The sequence below is a fragment of the Hipposideros armiger genome, unplaced genomic scaffold (genome assembly GCF_001890085.2).
Source record: "Hipposideros armiger isolate ML-2016 unplaced genomic scaffold, ASM189008v1 scaffold_107, whole genome shotgun sequence".
Lineage (NCBI taxonomy): Eukaryota > Metazoa > Chordata > Mammalia > Chiroptera > Hipposideridae > Hipposideros > Hipposideros armiger.
Genome location: NW_017731457.1, coordinates 4,000,439 through 4,016,190, shown reverse-complemented (window position 1 = coordinate 4,016,190; position 15,752 = coordinate 4,000,439). Strand labels below are relative to the sequence as shown.

The following is a 15,752-nucleotide window of genomic DNA, read 5'->3' as shown; positions in this document are numbered from 1 at the left end:
ATGTGAACAACAGCTCAACCTGGAGCTGGGCTGCCGTGAATCTCCAGAGACGGTGTAGGCTGCAGAGGAGCTGCAGTGGACTTCCGTAAGCTACCATGACCGGGTGGCATCCGGTGTGAGCTGCCAAGAGCCGCCGGGAGCGGCTGTCCAGTGGCCGGCAACCGATCTGCCTCACCCGGGAAGAGCGCAGTGATAATACCAACATGGGCCAATGAAGCGACGTCCTCCACAACTAGACTGAAGAACAAAAAAGGACAGCAACTTGGCTGTTCCCCTTCCATAGTTCCCCAATAAAAATCTAAAAAAAAAAACCCCAATACAACACTCTCTTTGCTGAGAATGTGCTGCATTTCCTCTTTAGTTGGCTAACTCGTAGATGTCTTTTAAGATTCAGCTCAAGCATCTTGTTCATGACCCTCTTTGTCTCGGCTAGGTGTCTCTCCTGTGCATTTCATCAGCCTCTTCTGCTCCCAGCTCTCTTAGCTCCCATCATACTCAATTATAAATATCTCTACATAAACATCTCTCCTTTAAAAAGTGTGGCTTCTTTGAGGTCAGCGATGAAAGTTCATGTTTATATACCCTGGATCTAGCCCAGTGCCTGATATACGTAGGCACTCAAGAAATGTCTGTTTTATGAATGAAGAAGACACAGTCTGTACTTCTTGAGACTCATACGACCAATACAGAATGACAAAGACTATAACGTTCAGTGTGCACAGTGCTTTGGGAACTCTTCTTAGGAGATAAGGGGAAGTATTTGCAGAAGTAATATTTGGGCTGGCTCTTAAGGATAAGCTAGTCAGGTGGAGAAGGGCATTCTAAGCAGAGTGAACAGGGTGTTTATATGTTGTGGACATTTCCATGTTCTAGGTTATTCAGGCCAAACTACCCCCTGAGGGCAACTAAAAATGATAGATGAAGTCTAATAAAACATCTTAAATGCACTGAAGACCTAACAAGATCATAAAGAATTACCAGGCCACAATTTATGAGATGAAAGGACTCAGAGGTGGTAAATAAATCCTTTTTTTAAAAAAATTGAGATACAATTGGCATACCACATTATATTAGTTTCAGGTGTACAAAATAATGACTCTATATTGTGAAATGATCACTACACTAAGCCTAGGTAACATTCATCATCAAACATAGCTACAATTTTTTTCTTGTGATGAGAATTTAAAAATTTACTCTATAACAGCTTTCAAATATGCAATAGAGTATAATTAGCTATAGTCACCATGCTGTACATTACATCCCAGAACTCACTTAATTGGAAGTTTATACTTTTTGACTATCTTCACCCATTTCACCCATCCCAACCCCCCATCTCTGTTAAGCACTGATCTGTTCTCTGTATCTATGGGTTTATTTTTTTTTAAGATTCCATATATGAGATCATACAGTATTTGTCTTTCTCTGACTTATTTCACTTAGCAGAATTCCCTCAAGGCCCCTCAACGTTGTCACAAATGGTAGGATTTCCTTCTTTTTATGGCTGAATAATTTCACACACACACACACACACACACACACACACACACAGTGCCAAAAAAAGTATACACATTTTAAGAAAGGAAAAAACTGTATTAACATTGTAATACTCAATATATACCAATAATGAAAGATGAATACAAGTCACATTCGATTTCTGTAATTACAAGAGGTGCTCAAAGTGGTTACCATCAGTGTAATTTTAATACAGTTTTTTCTTTTCTTAAAATGTGTATTCATTTTTTTTGGCACCCCCAAAAAAGCCTGATGGCCATTCCAGAAAAAGAGTTGCTTTGAAGGGTGGACTAGAAGCTGGTGTCCGTGCATAGCTTCCCAAGGGGAGTACTTCGAAGATGACCATAGTGATATTCAGCAATGAGGTACGTAGCACTTTTTCTAGGATGAGTTTTTGAACTTAATTGTCAGACCGTGTGTGTGTGTGTGTGTGTGTGTGTGTGTGTGTATCTCACATCTTTTTTATCCATTTATCTATCTATTTATTTATCTAAAACACACTTAGGTTGTTTTCATGTCTTGGCTATTGTAAATAATGCTGTAATAAAAATGGGGGTACAGATAGCTTTTCGAGTTAGTGTTTACATTCCTTTGAATAAAATACCCAGGACTGGAATTGCTGGATCATATGGTGGTTCTATTTTTAATTTTGAAGACCCTCCATACTGTTTTCCACAGTGGTTGCACTAATTTACATTCCCACCAACACGCACAAGGGCTTTTATCCAAATTCTTGCTAACACTAGTTATCTCTTGTCTTTTTGATAATATCCATTCTGACAGGTGTGAGGTGATTTGCATTTCCCTGATGATTAGTGACGTTGATACTAACACGTTCTTCTCATGTACCTGTTGGCCATCTGTATGTGTTCTTTGGAAAATGTCTATTCAGGTCCTTGACCATTTTTTAATCATATTACTTGGTTGTTGTTTTTTTGCTATTGAGTTGTATGAGTTCTTTATATATCTTCAGTGTTAACCCCCTATCAGATATATGATTTGTAAATATTTTCTCCCTTTCTATAGGTTGCCTTTTCATTTTGTTAATGTTTTTCTTTGCAGTGCAGGGCCTTTTAGTTCCACTTGCTTATTTGTACTTTTGTTGCCTCTGCTTTTGATGTGTAAACAAACTCTTAAAATTGCTTTTGCCCTGAAGGCATTTACCAGTTCAGGAAACTTATGAAACTGAGTTGCAGTTTTGCTCACTGGCCTCAAGTCTTGAGAAGTACAAAAGTGAAAGTCCAAGGAACAACTAAGGTGAGAGGTCAGAAAAAGCCAACTCCTCCCCCCCCCACACCCCACCACACACAACCACCCAAAACACACACACAGGGTAAGGTTAGACCAGATGTAAAACAATATTCTTTTTGTGCAAAGGTAAAGATTTCTGTGAGATAGTAAACCAAACCCAGGCTTTCTGAAGAATAGTAAATTTGCATCTCAGAGGTGGTACAAAAAAACTCAAGCAGAGAATTTAGCTGAAAGTCATTCTGTTTTTGATAGTGTCTCAGACATTTGGCAAAAGCAAATGTCCCATTGAAAGTGTATACGAGATCCAATTTCTCTGCATTCTTGCCAGTATTTTTTATTATCAATATTTTTCATTTTATCTATTCTAAGAAATGTTTAGTGCTACCTCTTTAATTTGCATTCCTCTAAAGACTTATGAGGTTGAGCACTTTATATCCTCTGGTGAAATGCCTGTTCATGTATTTTGTTATGGATTCTTGGGGTTTTCTAATGGATTCTAATGGATTATTTGGGGTTTTGTTTGTTTTTTTACCACTGAGTTCTTACATATATTCTACAAATTCTTTGTCAGGTATGTGGTTTACAAACATTTTGTCCTAGTCTGTAGCTAGTTTTTACAACCTCTTAACAGGGCCTTTTGCAGAGCAAAAATTTAATTTTGATGAAGTTAAACTTACCAATTTTTTTCTTCTATGGATCATGTTACGTCTCAGAATTTTTTGCCTAGAATGGAGTTCTCAACCTTGGCACTACTGACATTTTGGATGGATAATTCTCTGTTCTGGGGGGCTGTCCAGTGTGTTATAGGATGTTTGTCATCATCCCAGGCCTTGTATCCACTAGAAGTCAGTAGCGCCTCCACCCCTAGTCATGCAAATAAAAAATGTTGCCAGAAATTGACAAATGTCCTCTGGGGGGCAAAATCACCCTTGGTTGAGAGCCGCTAGCCTAGTTCTAGGTCTTGAAGATTTTCTCCTGTTTTCTTCTAAAAGTTTTATAGTTTTACACGTTACATAAAGTTTATGATCCAGTTTGAATTAATTTTTGTATGAGGTGTGAGGTTCAGGTTGAGGTTCTTTTTTGTTTTTGCCTGTGGATGTCGAAATGCTCCTGTACCATTTGTGAAAAGACTATCTTTCCTCTATCAAATTGCTTTTTCACCTTTGTAAAAAATCAGTTGGGTATATTTGTTTGGATCTATTTCTCAATTTTGTATTCTGTTCTATTGAGCTATAATCGTTTCTTGGCCTTTTGGCTAAGATTGGGTATGAGTTTTGTGTCTCTCCCTCTGCTGATGCCATGCTGTCTTGATTACTGTAGCTATATAGAAAGCCTTGAAATCAGGTAGAGTTATACTTCCCACTTTAATATTTTTCAAGGTTGTTTTGGCTATTCTAGTTTAGTTGCCTTTCCAGATATATATTTCAGAATATGCTTGTCAATATCAAAAATTTTTGCTAAGATTTTGATAGGAGTTGCATCAAACCTATAGGTTAATTTGGGAAAAATGGACAACTTTACTATGTTAAGTCTTCCAATACATGAGGCATGATATGTCTTTCCATTTATTTAGATATTTTTATTAGAATATTGTAGTTTTCAGTATACAAATCCTGTTAAATTTATACCTTAGTATTTAATTTTTTGAGTGATTGTAAATGTTATGTTTTAAATTGCAGTTTCCACATGTTCATTGCTAGTATGTGAAATACAATTAATTTTTGTATGCTGGTCTTATATCCTGAGACCTTGCTGAACTCATTTATTAGTTCTAGGAATTTTTTTTTATTGTTTAATTCTTGAGGGTTTTTTGTTTGTTTGTTTGTAGACAATCGTGTCATCTGAAAATAGGGATAGTTTTACTTCTTCCTTTCCAGTCTTTATGCTTTTTATTTCCTTTCCTTTCCTTATTGTGCTGATTAGGACTTCCAGTACTATACGGAATAGAGTGATGAGAGCAGAAATCTTTGCCTTGTTGTCAGTCTTAGGGGAAAGCACTCAGCCTTTCACCATTAAGTAAAATGTTAGCTGTAGGTTTTTTGGGGTTTTTTAAAAAGATTTTTATTGGGGAATTGGGGGAAGGAGAACAGACAAGTTGCTATCCTTTTGTTCTTCAGTCTAGTTGTGGAGGATGTTACTTCACTGGCCCAAGTTGGCACCATCATTGCGCTCTTCCTGGGAGAGGCAGATCAGTCGCTGGCTTCTGGATGGCTGCTCACTGTGGCTGGTGGCCGCTCACGCTGGCTGCTGGCTACACACGGTAGCCCATGGCAGCCCACTGCAGCAGGGGCTGCAGCCGACGCTGTCGCTGGGGACTCATGGCAGCCCAGCTCCAGGTTGAGCTGTTGTTCAGCATCTTAGCTGTAGAGGGCAGTGTCACTGGCCCTCATATGTGGGATCCGAACCGGGGTCCTCTGGCGTCCCAAGCCAACTCTTAACCAATGCACCACTTGACCGACCCAGCTGTAGGTTTTTTGTAGATGCTCTTTATTGGGTTGAAGAAGTTCCCTTCTATTCCAAGTTTGCTAAGAATTTTTATCATGTATGGATGTTGAATTTTGTCAAATGTTTTTCTATGTCAATTGACCTGATCGTGCTGTTTTTCTTCTTTAGTCTGTTAATAAGGCAGATTACACTGGTTGATTTTTGAATATGGAACCACCCTTGAATTTTTGGAATTGACCCTACTTGGTTGTAGTGTAACATTGTTTTTATGTAGTGCTGGATTCAATTGGCTAATATTTTATTGAGGATTTTGCATCTGTATTTATGAGGAATACTGGTCTCTAGTGTTGTCTGGTTTTGATGTCATGGTCATACTGGCCTCATAATATATAGTAGGAAGTGCTCCCTCTTCTATTTTCTTAAGGTTGTATATAATTGGTGTTAGTATTTCCTTAAGTACGGGTAAAATTCTCTAGTGAAACTACCTGGGTCTAGAGATTTCTTTTTTGAGAGTGTGAGGTAAGCATGAACATAGCAGGTCAGTTTCACTCATTTCTCACTTATCTCTGTATCCATGGCGATGACCCTTGGTCAAACTCTGAAAACTAAACTCCGGGAATATTCACATAGCAACAGGTTAGATGTTATTCTCTATGCCCAAAGCAGTGGGTCAAGACAAACCAGGTTGTCATCATGATTAAAGTAAACATAAAGATTCACGATGTGCACCCTGGTGCCTGGTTTGGGGCCAGGCTTAGTCACCAGCTGGTATGTGACCAGCTGGTACGTGGCCAGCTCCCTTTAAAAACTTTGGACTCCAACACTCAAGTAGGATTTCCTGGAAAAGTACATCTCACATCTGTCCCTGCAGGTTGCATGTGGAGAAGACGTGTCTCTGCTACCCCCAAAGAGAGATAAGAAAGTGTGCATTTCACCCCTCCCGTCCTTGCCCATGAAGACCTTTTTCCTGCTGTTCCTGCACTGTATCCTTGCCGTCACAAATCTTGAGTATAATTTTATGTGGAGTCCTGTGAGTCCTTCCAGTGGTTCACCCAACTAGCTGTGACCTGAGACAGGAAGTTGTTTTTTTAAAAACTATGAATTCAATTTTTAAAATTGTTACAAGACTTTTATAATTATTTTATATTGAGTGAGTTTTGGTAGTTGGTGGTTTTCAAGAAATTGGTTCATTTCATAAAGTTGTTGAATTTATGTGGGTAGAACTGTTTATAGTATTCCCTTATTATTCTTTTAAGGTCTTCAGACTGTAATGGCAGCCAATATTTTATTCTTCTTTTGTTGTTGTTTTGTTTTCAAAGCACCTTTATGGAAATTATCTGACTTGATTCTAACTGCAATCCCACATAGCAGGCAGAGCAGGTGGTATTATTTGCATTCAGTTGACAAAGAAACTTACTTGCTCAGAAGTGGCTTTTTCAAGACTACAAGGATAGTGAATTGCAGTGCTGATATTAGAGCCCAGGGCTCCTGACTGCAAGCTTCTGTGTTGGTAATGGTCCCAGCTATCACTCCTATGTAGATCTGTTTCCTTCCATATCTACCTCTTGGATCTTTTTTTTACTGGCCCCTTCATTCGCTATCTAACCTTCCCTGTTATGCTTTTTCTTCAGCAAATCCTGTCTTAGAGATCTTTTCCTTAGTCTACTCCAGACAGTCTTACACTTGGCCTATCTCTTTTCTCTAGGTATTAACCCTGTCAAATCATGTTTGCTCTTTTGGAGACTCCTAAGGTCTAACCCAGAGGTTCTCAACAGGGGGCAATTTTGTCCCCCATGGAACATTTGGCAATGTCTGGAGACACTTTTTTTTTTTTAAATGAAGAGGGGTAGGAGATGCAATTTTTTTTTTTTTAAGATTTTTATTGGGGAATTGGGGGAAGGGGAACAGACAAGTTGCTGTCGTTTTGTTCTTCAGTCTAGTTGTGGAGGACGTTGCTTCACTGGCCCAAGTTGGCACCATCATTGCGCTCTTCCCGGGCGAGGCAGATCAGTTGCCGGCTTCTGGATGGCCGCTCACTGTGGCTGCTGGCTACTAACACTGGCTGCTGGCTACACACGATAGCCCATGGCAACCCACTGCCACAGGGGCTGCAGCCTACGCCGTCGCCGGCGACTCATGGCAGCCCAGCTCCAGGTTGAGCTGTTGTTCAGCATCTTAGCTATGGAGGGCAGTGTAACTCGTCCTCGTATGTGGGATCTGAACCGGGGCCCTCTGGCATCCCAAGCCAGTTCTTAACCATCGCGCCACTCGGCCTGCCCTGGAGACACTTTTTTTTAAAGAAATTTTGTTGGGGAACAGTGTGTATTTCCAGGACCCATCAGCTCCAAGTCAAGTAGTTGTCTTCAATCTAGTTGTGGAGGGCGCAGCTCAGTGGCCCATGTGGGAATCGAATCGGCTACCTTGGTTTTATGAGCGTTGTGCTCTAACCATCTGAGCTAACTGGCCACCTCTGTCTGGAGACATTTTTTACTGTCACAACTGGGGGTTGCCCCTGGTATTTAGTGAAAAGAGGCCCAGGATGCTGCTAAGTACCCTACTGTGCACAAGACAACCCCTTCCACAAAGAATTATCTAGTCCACAGCGTCAGTAGTGCCAAGTAGTGCTTGCTCTCACCCTAAGCCTGAGAAGACCATGTCTGACTCTTGACTGGCTCGTTGTAGGTGGAGGAGTGGTACCAGTCCATCAAGGCTGTACTGCTTTGAATTTGTGGTGAATGATTTAAAAATCTGTGGCTTTGTGGGCTACATGGAGGAGAGTAGCTTCCAGCTACACTGCCATAAGATAGGGCTCTGGACCCCTTGGACTTCCACTTAGGGTTCCACGGAGATCAAATTATATTTGCCAATATCTCATTGTATGATGTCAAGCCCCACAGCCTGGACAAGTTACAGCCTGTCCCACACTTTCGGCATGCACTTGTCTGAGACCTCAGTGGAGTGTTGGAGTGACAGGTGTCCTGGTGATGACGGTGGTGGTTCCTTTCCCCAAACACTGGAAATCTTTTGGTTGCCCATCATCAACTCCATAGTGCTTATGTTTTTACTGGTGGGTTTTGTGGTTATGATTCTCATACATGTGCTTCGGAATGACCGGGTTTGGTACAACTCGGATGACACAATGACCTCTGGAGGTTCTGGTGATGACTGGCTAGGATGACAATGGCTGGAAAATTATCCACACAGATGTATTCTGCTTCCTTCCATACTATGGTCTGCTCTGTGCTGAGCTTGACTTGGGTGCCCAGGGATGCTGGGCATTGATTTCTTGGCACTTTGGCACTGGTGAGGTGATAAGAATTAACCAGGGGTTTCTCCCAGGGGGTAGAAGTAAGTAGGTAGTTTGTTCAAAAATGGCTTGTGGATCTTCTATCCAAGGTGAGGGGCAGAACTAAGGGGTGGGGTGGCTCTAGTGGGAATGAGTATATTCAATTGTGTGTTTTCTGGACAATAGAATTGGGGGAGATTGTTTTACTGGCCCTGGGTCTGGGAGAAATGGGGCTGATTCCTCTGAAATTGTTAGAAGAGGGATAGGTGAGACCTAACACGGACTTTCCACTACTACCTCACAGGCATTATTATCATGGCTCCAAGCATTGGGTGTGGAACGTCATTCTCTCCACCAAGAGTGAAGCTTCCTGACAGACTTGCTTCCTTGTCCTAGATCCACCAGTTCACGGCTGTCCAATCTTTTATTCTTGATATTGGTATCTTTATCAATCTTGCTAGAGGTTGATCAATTTTATTATCTTTCAAAGAACCAGCTTTTTGTTTAATTACTGTCATTTTTATGTTTTTCATTTCATTGATTTTGGCTCTTATCTTTATTATTTCCTTCCTTCTGTGGCTTATTTTGCTCTTCTTTTTAAAAATGTATATATTTTTATTTGGAAATGTTCATATCACTGCAGAGAAACTAAAATTTAAGAGATACTGGGTGTCATTACTTTGGATAGCATTAGTTTATTACAAAAGACAGACATGGAAACTATTTACATGATGAGATTTCACAACTTCAGTGGAATGGGCAGCTTCACGTGATGCTATCTCAATAGTGATTTATTTCAGTCTCCATACTTTCCAAGAATGTCACCATCTTTAAATAAGAAATAATCCTTGCCATTTTGGTGCCTCCATATTCTAGAACAGCGGTTCTCAACCTTCCTAACGCCGCGACCCCTTAATACAGTTCCTCATGTTGTGGTGACCCCCAACCAGAAAATTATTTTTGTTGCTACTTTATAACTGTAATTTTGCTACTGTTATGAATCGTAATGTAAATATCTTTTTGTTTTCCGATGGTCTTAGGGGACCCCTGTGAAAGGGTCGTTCGACCCCCAAAGGGGTCGCGACCCACAGGTTGAGAACCGCTGTCTAGAAGAAGAACTTTATCTCCAACTTTCATGCTAACTGGTTGAATCTCTCCACCCTTTCCTTTAGAGGCTGACCCAACAGCTACTACTGTTGCTTGCAATACTTTTCCTTGAGATTTTTCTGGAAGCATAATGCCTCCTTTGGTTACAATTTCCACAGCACTCCTTTCAACTATTAATACTTGGTCAAAGAGGGGAGAAAACTTTCTAAATGTCTGTCCTGCCATGACTCTGGCAGCAGCAGTTCATACTTGGCGCTCTCATGCTGCAGTTGCAAAGAGACCTGCAGTCCATTCCTCTGGACGCGTGAACTTTGGAATTATTTTGCTTTTCTTTTTCTGGTTTTTGTGGTAGCTTCAATAATTGATTTAAGATCTTTCTGTATGCATTTAGTGCTATGAATTTCCCCGTCAGACTGCTTTAGCTGTGTCACATAAATTTTGATACCTATAGGCAAGGAATTATTTCTTTCAAGAGACATCATAGCTGTTTTTGAGACTTTTTGTCTTTAGTTTCCAGAAACTTGATTATGTGTCTTAGTGTGGATTTCTTTGCATTTATTAAATCTGTAGGTTTCTGCCTTTTGCCAACTTCGAGGAAATTTCAACCATTATTTCTTCCAATATTTTTTCAGACCTACTTTCTCTCTTCTTCTGGGACTCCAATGACATGAATGCTACCACAAGTCTCCAAGACTCTGTTTGTTTGTTTTTTCAGTCATTTTTTTCTCAGTTATTCAGTTTGGGTACTTTCTATTGATCAATCTTTATTTACTGTTTCTTTGTCACCTTCTTCCTCTCATTGAACCTATTCAGTGAGTTTTAAAGTTTGGTTATTATATTTTTCAGCTCTAAAATTTCCATTTGATTGCTCCTTACATCTTTTACTTCTTTTCTAAGACTATTTTTTTCATTTGTTCCAAAAATGTTCATAATTGCTTACTGGAACATTTTTTTGATGGCTGCTTTAAAATCCTTTCAGATAATTCCAACATCTATGTCATTTCAGTATTGCTGGCTGTTGATTGTCTTTTCTCATTCCAGTTTTGATTTTTCTGATTCTTGGTATTATATGTGATTTTTTATTGTATCTTGGACATTTGGGGTATTATGAGACTCTGAATCTTATTTAAATGTATTTTAGCAGGTCTCTGCTGACACCACACTGGTGGGGCAAAGTGGATGCTGCCTCATTATCACAGGGCAGGGATGAAAGTCTAGGCTCTCCTATTGTTCTGTGATGACGCTGTGGGGAGGGGAGGAGTGCCACATCACTACAAGGTACCAATCAAAGTCTAGTCTCACATTGCATCTCCACTGACTCTGGGGTGGGGAAGGGAGGTGAGATGTGTTTTTTTTCCATGGTATTTGTCTGCAGTAGGGCAGACATTGTCAGAAGTTTGTCCTAATAGGCTGCCCCTTGCCTGGTCCTTTGGCTATAGAGAGCAGGTTTTTACTGGGGCTTTTTTGGGGTCTGCAGATATTGGCCTTTCTGGGTTGCAGGCTTCCTCTCTGCGAGTCCAGGATATACAGAAATTTGCGAAAATCCAAGGAACTCACTACTGTGTCATATCCTTGCGTCCCAATGTCCCTAGATAGTTCCCCTTCTTCTCTCTGTCTTTCAGAGTCTTCTTTTATTTGTGTTGTACAGGGTTTTAGCTGTACTTAGTGGGAGGAATAGAGGTAACTGTGTCTATGCCATCTTGTCTGTAACCATCATCAGCTTCTTCTAATACTTTTATATTTTTTAGCTTATTTTTAAATAAAATTTTATCTTGAAATAGTTTTAGGTTTACTGAAAAGTTGCAAAGATAGTACAGAAAATTCCCATATACTCTATACCTAGTTTCCCCTTAACATTTTATGGTACATATGTCACAATATTAATATGTTATTCAATAAAGTTCATGCTTTACCTAAATTTCCTTAGTTCTTACCTAATGTTATTTTCTGTTCTAAGGTCCCATCCAGAATACATTACATTTTGTTGTCATGTCTTCTCAGGCTCTTCTTGGATGTGACAGTTTCTCAGATTTTCCTTGTTTTTGATGACATTGACAATGTTAAGGAGTCAGATCTTTTGTAGAAGGTCCCTCAACTGGGATTTGTCTGATTTTTTCCTTATGATTAGACTGGGGTTATGGGTTTTGGGGACAAAGACCACAGAGGTAAAGTGCCTTTGTCATCATATTATATCAAGGCTACATATTATCAATATATCTAATCATGTCGATGTTGACCTTTATCACCTGGCTGAGGCTGTGTTTTTCAGGCTTCTCCACTGTCTAATTCCTCTCCCCCACCCCACCCCACCCCACCCCTACCTTCATACTGTAGTCTTTGGAAGTCACTATACACAGTCACAATAATTTTTTTTATACTTATATCAGAAAACAGGTTTTCCTCTTACAAATTTTGAATTATTGGAGGCATTCATTTTTACTGGGTCCATATTTTTCCAAACATTTCATTTTAATGCTCATTACACCAATATGAAACATTTATACAGCAAAGATGGCTAAAAAGACATGATTTGAGAGAATAATTCTCTTAATACTTTCATGCACTTAAAACTAATGTCCTAATAAGGCCTTTAGATACCATAATAGTCATTTTTAGGAAAAACCTAAAATCATATGCAGCTATAAGATCAATGAAATTATCCTGAATGCTTCTGTATGCTTCAAGGAAATTTATCAGAAGAAATAAAGTCCTTTCAGATTTTTTTGTAAAGCTTATTTTAAAAAGAGACTTGTATCTTACACATAATATCCTCATGACTCTCCTAAATTCTTAAAAGGGAAGCACAATTAAAAAAAATTTTATTGGGGGAGGGAACAGCGTTGGGGAATTGAGGAAGGGGAACAGACAATTTGCTGTCCTTTTGTTCTTCAGTCTAGTTGTGGAGGACGTCGCTTCACTAGCCCATGTTGGTATTATCATTGCGCTCTTCCTTGCTGAGGCAGATCGGTCACCGGCCCTTGAACGGTTGCTCACAGTGGCTCATGGCAGCTCAGGCTGGCTGCCGGCCACTCACAGTAGCTTACCAGCAGCCCACTACAGCTCCACTGCAACCTACAGCATCGCAGGGGACTCACGGCAGACCAGCTGTAGGTTGAGCTGTTGTTCACCATCTTAGCTGTAGAGGGCGCAGTGTCACTGGACCATGTGGGATCTGAACCGCCAGCCCTGCTGTTCAGAGCTTGCACTCCCAAGCCAACTCTTAACCAATGAGCCCCTCGGCTGGCCCAGGGAAGCACAATTGTTAATGCTGTGTTTGTCTTCTTATCATAGCCAGGGCTATTTTCATATTAGAAAGAATGGCAGAATGGTTTGTGCTCTGTGTAGATTTCACAGGACATTGAGGCCTATAAAATAATCATCTTGAGTATACATATGTCTGTGTAATAGGACTTAAAGCATAATGTTACCCTTTTATATTACTAAAGATCATCAGAAGTTTTATGTTTTTGCCTTTATGACATATTTAGTAGACCTATAACTTGTTTCATGCTGAGTTTCTGGATATGAGTAATTATTAAGAGAAAATGTCTTTTTTTTTACAAAATGGTTCCAGGAATACATTGTAGAAAGGATGACTACTTAAAATATATTGTTAAAATGAAATCTATATTAAGGAGACTTTGTGCAGTCCCTGACATCATGATAAACATAATGTTTTGTGATGATGTTACATTATTCTTCTTTCATCCTTTTTCATTTTATTGAATGTCTTGGTCATACTCGTATATACAACTGATCACATTAACCTAACACCTCCTGAGGACATTGTTCGATCTCTGAGTGACTCTTACCAACTCCAACTTATGCACTATGAGCCTTTTGAAAAAGAAGAGTAATGAGGGGAGTAACCTTATCAGATATTAAAACAACTTATAAAGAAAAATTGTTAAAGTAATTATGTACTTGCTGGAGAAGGACAGAAAAATGAAATAGAGATTCAAGAAGAAGACCCAAATTCAAATTTGGGAAAAATTCAAAGATTCAAGAAGAAGACCCAAATTCAAAAGTGGGAATTTAACACATGGTCAAGGTAGCATATTAAAATAGCTGGAAAAAGAGAGTTATTCACTAGATAGTGGTAAGAGGTGATAGGAGAGGGGAGGCTGGGTCTTTACTTCTTTCCTTACATCATATTAAATTCCACTTGGATCAAAGATTTTAACATGAAAACAATGAAACTATGAAAGTGCTGTTAAAAAGGATTAACATTTTAACAATTCTGGAATGGGGAAAGTATATTATACAAAACTCAGAAGCCACAAAATAAAACATGTAGTAACCTCTGTTTGTTTTAAAAAAACATATTCACCAAAATAAATAAACCACAGAGAAGTTAGCACTTATTACCAAAAAAGAAATAAATAAAAATAAAATACACACACAAACTCAAAAGAGAAATGACAATTTGGAAGGCTATCTGCAACATATTTGACCCACAAAGGACTAATATCTTCAATGAATACAGAAGTTTTGTGAAGGGAGAAGGGGGAAGACAAACAAAAAATCAAATAAAGCAATGAAGCAGTGAAGCAATAAACATAGGGAGAGATGCCTAACCTCACAATAAAATGTAAATCATTTCTCACCCACTAGACTAAAAATAGTGAAAATTCCAGAGGTGAGAAGTTCAAGGCCACCAGGGTCTGGGTACCTACCTTCCTTAGGCTTACTGCGCCGTCTTTTGAATGTGGCCCTCCTCCACGTGCTCCCAGGATGGCTGCACCTTCAGGCATCACATCCAGGATCTGCAGGAAGAAGGGGTACAAGCAGGAAAAAGGAAAAAGGTTCCTACTCCAGAGTCCACAAATTTGCTAGAAAGCCCAATTCTGCTTTTATCTCATTTTCCAGCACTGAACTGTCCCATGGCTGCATGGCAGGATGGAGAAGTGATTTTTTTTTTTAAGCTGAACCATCCTGCCACCTGTTGGCAGCTTAGCGGCTGCTCAGCTCGGGCTGGGAATCGAACCGCTGCTGCTCAGAGCTCAAACTCTTGAGCGAGCTCTTAACCAACTGAGCCACTCGGCCAGCCCGAGAAGTGATTTAACATTTCATCATATAAAGTGCATAAATCATAAGTACACCACTTACAAATTTCCACAAAGTGAACACATTCATCTGGCCAGCGACCCTATCAAGAAACAAACATGGGAACAGCCTCCTCACAACTCCTCACATGTTCCCCTCACAGTCACTACAGAGGGCATTTTTTAAAAAAATTTTTATTGGGTAACAGTGTGTTTTTTCCAGGACTGAGCAGCTTCAAGTCAAGTCGTTGTCCTTCAATCTCATTGTGGAGAGCGCAGCTCACTGGCCCATGTGGGACTCGAACCAGCAATCTTATTGTTCAGAGCACACGCTTTAACCAACTGAGTCAATCAGCCGCCCTAAAGAGGGTATTTTATTTATTTTAAGTAGCTTTCACTTTTATTTTGTTTCCTAGCCATTGCAGAGTATATTGAATTGAGAATCTAGGGGGTGGTAGATAGACACATTTTTAGGTGTCACAACCAGGGAGTTAAGACATGAACTGAGGTCTTTGGTTGCTGACTTTCAAACACTAAATCTTTTGTCAGTATACAAAACCAGTTGTACAAAATCCCTGTCAGGAGAAACTAGCAACGTGCCAATCTGGCTAGTGGGAGCTGGCCAGTCTGAGGGGAGCAGGGCTGGAAAATTCAGGATCTAATGTCGAACAGCAGCCTGGGGAAAGTTAGATGATTAGTGTATTCAAAAAAAGTGTCTTCAATAAATCCTCATTTCCAAAACCAGCTCCTTGGATGCTTTTCTCGAATAGGGCAGAGGGTACTTTTAATGGGTACATTTAATGGGCACATTGTAGCAAAAAAATTGGGTTCCTTAAGAAAAAAGCAATGTAAGTAACCAGAAGTCTGTCACACCCTTCATTTTATATATTTGCCCAAAGGCACTCTTATTCTTAAATTTTCTCCCCAAATCTTTCATTCTAAGAAACTTTCTCGTCCTTTGAAAGAGAATGGCTGAGGTCTGGCCAAGTGGCGCAATGGTTAAGAACTGGCTTGGGATGCCAGAGGGCCCGGTTCGGATCCCACATATGAGGGCCAGTGACACTGCCCTCCACAGCTAAGATGCTGAACAACAGCTCCACCTGGAG

At 39.9% G+C, this 15,752-nt stretch overlaps 1 pseudogene; it reads right to left on the bottom strand.

The window, feature by feature from the left end:
• Positions 1-9,290: 9,290 nt before the first annotated feature.
• On the bottom strand, positions 9,291-9,826 carry LOC109385006 (10 kDa heat shock protein, mitochondrial pseudogene; annotated as a pseudogene).
• Positions 9,827-15,752: the final 5,926 nt, after the last annotated feature.